Here is a 6,000-nt window from a genome sequence, read left to right on the forward strand (position 1 = left end):
TCTCATCCTAAACGATGTCTTCACTACTCAAAGAAAGTTTTCCTTCAGAGAAGTTAGGGATTTTATTTTGGGGGGTTTAAACTAAAGTACAGGAGTACGTACTGCTGTTGCTGCTGCCCACTAATACAGACACAACTAGGCCACCCTGAAATGTTCATGTTAACATCTCCGTTAGTGGTAATTGGCCATTTTAACGTTGGCCGAGTGAGTTCAGGATCCCCCAGTACAGATGTAGGAGCTTAATTTGAACCAGTTTGCTACAGCACGAAAATAATCCTGCAGCAACAGGAAATTTGAATTATTATTAATGGACATTTGTGTAGGGGTTTATAGAGTTTTCATTAGTGCAAATCAAATCTGACATTTCAAAGTGGAAATAACTCACTTTAGAAGCATTTTTTAAAACTCAAATACATTACAAGTTTTCATTTCCTGCTTTGGCAGGAAAATTCTCAGCTGCAACAGGACTGTCAAGAGATAGTGCTTTTGATTCTTCATGTAGGAGTTACAAGATGTTTATGTCCTTTGAGAAGCAGAAAAGTATTTAAGAAATATTACAGGGAAGAAATCAACATAAATTTGACACAGAGCTCAGAGGCTCTCTGAATCCTGCCCACACCCACATAGCACTGCTTAAGTATTTAAGTCATTACATTATGGAGGAGTTGGAGAGTGCTGGTGGTATAGGAGGAGTAGGAGGAGGAGGGAGAGGTGGAGTGAGACAGAGATAATGGTATAGGAGGTGAGGAGGAGGGAGAGGTGGAGTGAGACAGAGATAATGGTATAGGAGGTGAGGAGGAGGGAGAGGTGGAGTGAGACAGAGATAAAGGTATAGGAGGTGAGGAGGAGGGAGACAGAGATAAAGGTATAGGAGGTGAGGAGAGATGGAGTGAGAGAGATAATGGTAGAGGAGGTGAGGAGGAGGGAGAGGTGGAGTGAGACAGAGATAATGGTATAGGAGGTGAGGAGAAATGGAGTGAGACAGAGATAAAGGCATAGGAGGTGAGGAGGAGGGAGAGGTGGAGTGAGACAGAGATAAAGGTATAGGAGGTGAGGAGGAGGGAGAGGTGGAGTGAGAGAGATAATGGTAGAGGAGGTGAAGAGGAGGGAGAGGTGGAGTGAGACAGAGATAATGGTATAGGAGGTGAGGAGGAGGGAAAGGTGGAGTGAGAGAGATAATGGTAGAGGAGGTGAGGAGGAGGGAGAGGTGGAGTGAGACAGAGATAATGGTATAGGAGGTGAGGAGAGATGGAGTGAGACAGAGATACAGGTATTGGGAGGTGAGGAGGAGGGAGAGGGAGAGGTGGAGTGGGACAGAGATAAAGGTATGGGAGGTGAGGAGGAAGGAGTGGTGGAGTGAGACAGAGATAAATGTATAGGAGATGAGGGAGAGGTGGAGTGAGACAGAGATAAAGGTATAGGAGGTGAGGAGGAGGGAGAGGTGGAGTGAGACAGAGATAATGGTATAGGAGGTGAGGAGGAGGGAAAGGTGGAGTGAGACAGAGATAAAGGTATAGGAGGTGAGGAGGAGGGAGAGGTGGAGTGAGACAGAGATAATGGTATAGGAGGTGAGGAGGAGGGAGACAGAGATAAAGGTATAGGAGGTGAGGAGGAGGGAGAGGTGGAGTGAGACAGAGATAATGGTATAGGAGGTGAGGAGGAGGGAGACAGAGATAAAGGTATAGGAGGTGAGGAGGAGGGAGAGGTGGAGTGAGACAGAGATAAAGGTAGAGAAAAATAGCATGAGGCAGAGATAGAGAGCTTGACCATAGCAAGAAAGAGAGAGGGAAAGAGAGAGAGAGACATGACTCAGATAGAGACAAGAGATACAGAGAGAGACAAGAGATACACAGAGAGAGAGACATGACTCAGATAGAGACAAGAGATACAGAGAGAGAGAGAGAGAGAGAGAGAGAGAGAGAGAGGGACATGACTCAGATAGAGACAAGAGACACACAGAGAGAGAGGGACATGACTCAGATAGAGACAAGAGACACAGAGAGAGAGAGGGACATGACTCAGATAGAGACAAGAGACAGAGAGACATGACTCAGATAGAGACAAGAGATACAGAGAGACATGACTCAGATAGAGACAAGAGATACAGAGAGAGAAAGGGACATGACTCAAATAGAGACAAGAGACACAGAGAGAGAGAGAAACATGACTCAGATAGAGACAAGAGACACAGAGAGAGATGACTCAGATAGAGACAAGAGACACAGAGAGAGACATGACTCAGATAGAGACAAGAGACACAGAGAGAGAGAGAGAGAGAAACATGACTCAGATAGAGACAAGAGACACAGAGAGTGATGACTCAGATAGAGACAAGAGACACAGAGAGAGATGACTCAAGATAGAGACAAGAGACACAGAGAGAGAGAGAGGGACATGACTCAGATAGAGACAAGAGACACAGAGAGAGAGATGACTCAGATAGAGACAAGAGACACAGAGAGAGAGGGACATGACTCAGATAGAGACAAGAGATACAGAGAGAGAGAGAGACATGACTCAGATAGAGACAAGAGACACAGAGAGAGAGATGACTCAGATAGAGACAAGAGACACAGAGAGAGAGGGACATGACTCAGATAGAGACAAGAGATACAGAGAGAGAGAGAGGGACATGACTCAGATAGAGACAAGAGACACAGAGAGAGAGATGACTCAGATAGAGACAAGAGACACAGAGAGAGAGGGACATGACTCAGATAGAGACAAGAGATACAGAGAGAGAGAGAGACATGACTCAGATAGAGACAAGAGAGAGAGAGAGATGACTCAAGATAGAGACAAGAGACACACAGAGAGAGAGGGACATGACTCAGATAGAGACAAGAGACACAGAGAGAGAGAGGGACATGACTCAGATAGAGACAAGAGAGAGAGAGAGATGACTCAAGATAGAGACAAGAGACACACAGAGAGAGAGGGACATGACTCAGATAGAGACAAGAGATGTAGAGACACAGAGAGAGGGACATGACTCAGAGAGAGACAATATATACAGAGAGAGAGAGAGAGAGAGGGACATGACTCAGAGAGAGACAAGAGATACAGAGAGAGAGAGAGACATGACTCAGATAGAGACAAGAGACACGGAGAGAGAGGGACATGACTCAGATAGAGACAAGAGATACAGAGAGAGAGAGACATGACTCAGATAGAGACGAGACACAGAGAGAGAGATGACTCAGATAGAGACAAGAGACACACAGAGAGAGAGGGACATGACTCAGATAGAGACAAGAGACACAGAGAGAGAGAGGGACATGACTCAGATAGAGACAAGAGAGAGAGAGAGATGACTCAAGATAGAGACAAGAGACACACAGAGAGAGAGAGGGACATGACTCAGATAGAGATACAGATAGAGAGATGACTCAGATAGAGACAAGAGATACACAGAGAGAGAGAGGGACATGACTCAGATAGAGACAATAGATACAGAGAGAGAGAGAGAGGGACATGACTCAGAGAGAGACAATAGATACAGAGACAGAGAGAGAGGGACATGACTCAGAGAGAGACAATATATACAGAGAGAGAGAGAGAGAGAGAGAGAGAGAGAGAGAGAGAGAGAGAGAGAGAGAGGGACATGACTCAGAGAGAGACAAGAGATACAGAGAGAGAGAGAGACATGACTCAGATAGAGACAAGAGACACGGAGAGAGAGGGACATGACTCAGATAGAGACAAGAGATACAGAGAGAGAGAGACATGACTCAGATAGAGATGAGACACAGAGAGAGAGATGACTCAGATAGAGACAAGAGACACACAGAGAGACATGACTCAGATAGAGACAAGAGACACACAGAGAGAGAGGGACATGACTCAGATAGAGACAAGAGACACACAGAGAGACATGACTCAGATAGAGACAAGAGACACACAGAGAGAGAGGGACATGACTCAGATAGAGACAAGAGATGCAGAGAGAGACATGACTCAGATAGAGATACAGATAGAGACATGACTCAGATAGAGACAAGAGATACACAGAGAGAGAGAGGGACATGACTCAGAGAGAGACAATAGATACAGAGACAGAGAGAGAGAGAGAGAGGGACATGACTCAGAGAGAGACAATAGATACAGAGACAGAGAGAGAGGGACATGACTCAGAGAGAGACAATAGATACAGAGACAGAGAGAGAGGGACATGACTCAGATAGAGACAATATATACAGAGACAGAGAGAGAGAGAGAGGGACATGACTCAGATAGAGACAATATATACAGATACAGAGACAGAGAGAGAGGGACATGACTCAGAGAGAGACAATAGATACAGAGAGAGAGATAGAGGGACATGACTCAGAGAGAGACAATAGATACAGAGACAGAGAGAGAGGGACATGACTCAGATAGAGGCAATATATACAGAGAGAGAGACAGAGAGAGAGGGACATGACTCAGATAGAGACAATATATACAGAGAGAGAGAGAGAGAGAGAGACATGACTCAGAGAGAGACAGGATATACAGAGAGGGACATGAGATAGAGATATACAGAGAGAGAGAGAGAGGGAGAGATATATATTTGTATATTATCTACCTCACTTGCCTTGGCAATGTTAACACATGTTTCCCCTGCCAATAAAGCCCCTTGAATTGAATTGATATACAGTTTTCAGACCCCTTTACTTTTCCCACATGTTACAGCCTTATTCAAACCTGTTCCTCGTCATTCTACATCCCATAATGACAAAGCAAATACAGATGTTTAGTAATGTAATGTATAAAAAAATACAGAAATACCTTATTTACATAATTATTCAGACCCTTTGCTATGAGACTTGTGATTGAGCTCTGGTGCATCCTGGTTCCATTGATCATCCTTGAGATGTTTCTACAACTTGATTGGAGTCCACCTGTGGTACATTCAATTGATTGGACATGATTTGGAAATGACACACACCTGTCTATATAAGGTCCCACAGTTGACAGTGCATGTCAGAGCAAAAACCAAACCATAAGGTCAAAGGAATTGTCTGTAGAGCTCCGAGACAGGATTGTGTTGAGGCACAGATCTGGGGAAGGGTACAAAAACATTTCTGCAGCATTGAAGGTCCCCAAGAACACAGCTGGCCTTAAATGGAAGACGTTTGAAACCACCAAGACTCTTCCTAGTGCTGGCCGCCCGGCCAAACTGAGCAATCTGGAGAGAAGGGCCTTGGTCAGGGAGGTGACCAAGAACCCGATGGCCACTCTGACAGAGCTCTAGAGTTCCTCTTTGGAGATGGGAGAACCTTCCAGAAGGACAACAATCTCAACAATCTCTGTTGCACTCCACCGATGTTTAGTAATGTAATGTATAAAAAAATACAGAAATACCTTATTTACATAATTATTCAGACCCTTTGCTATGAGACTTGTGATTGAGCTCTGGTGCATCCTGGTTCCATTGATCATCCTTGAGATGTTTCTACAACTTGATTGGAGTCCACCTGTGGTACATTCAATTGATTGGACATGATTTGGAAATGACACACACCTGTCTATATAAGGTCCCACAGTTGACAGTGCATGTCAGAGCAAAAACCAAACCATAAGGTCAAAGAAATTGTCTGTAGAGCTCCGAGACAGGATTGTGTTGAGGCACAGATCTGGGGAAGGGTACAAAAACATTTCTGCAGCATTGAAGGTCCCCAAGAACACAGCTGGCCTTAAATGGAAGACGTTTGAAACCACCAAGACTCTTCCTAGTGCTGGCCGCCCGGCCAAACTGAGCAATCTGGAGAGAAGGGCCTTGGTCAGGGAGGTGACCAAGAACCCGATGGCCACTCTGACAGAGCTCTAGAGTTCCTCTGTGGAGATGGGAGAACCTTCCAGAAGGACAACAATCTCTGTAGCACTCCACCAATCAGGCCTTTATGGTAGGGTGGCCAGACGGAAGCCACTCCTCAGTAAAAGGCACAAACAACCCGCTTGGAGTTTGCCAAAAGGCACCTAAAGGACTCAGGCCATGAGAAACAAGATTCTCTGATG

Source organism: Oncorhynchus kisutch, unplaced genomic scaffold, assembly GCF_002021735.2.
Source record: "Oncorhynchus kisutch isolate 150728-3 unplaced genomic scaffold, Okis_V2 scaffold3717, whole genome shotgun sequence".
Classification (NCBI taxonomy): Eukaryota; Metazoa; Chordata; class Actinopteri; order Salmoniformes; family Salmonidae; genus Oncorhynchus; species Oncorhynchus kisutch.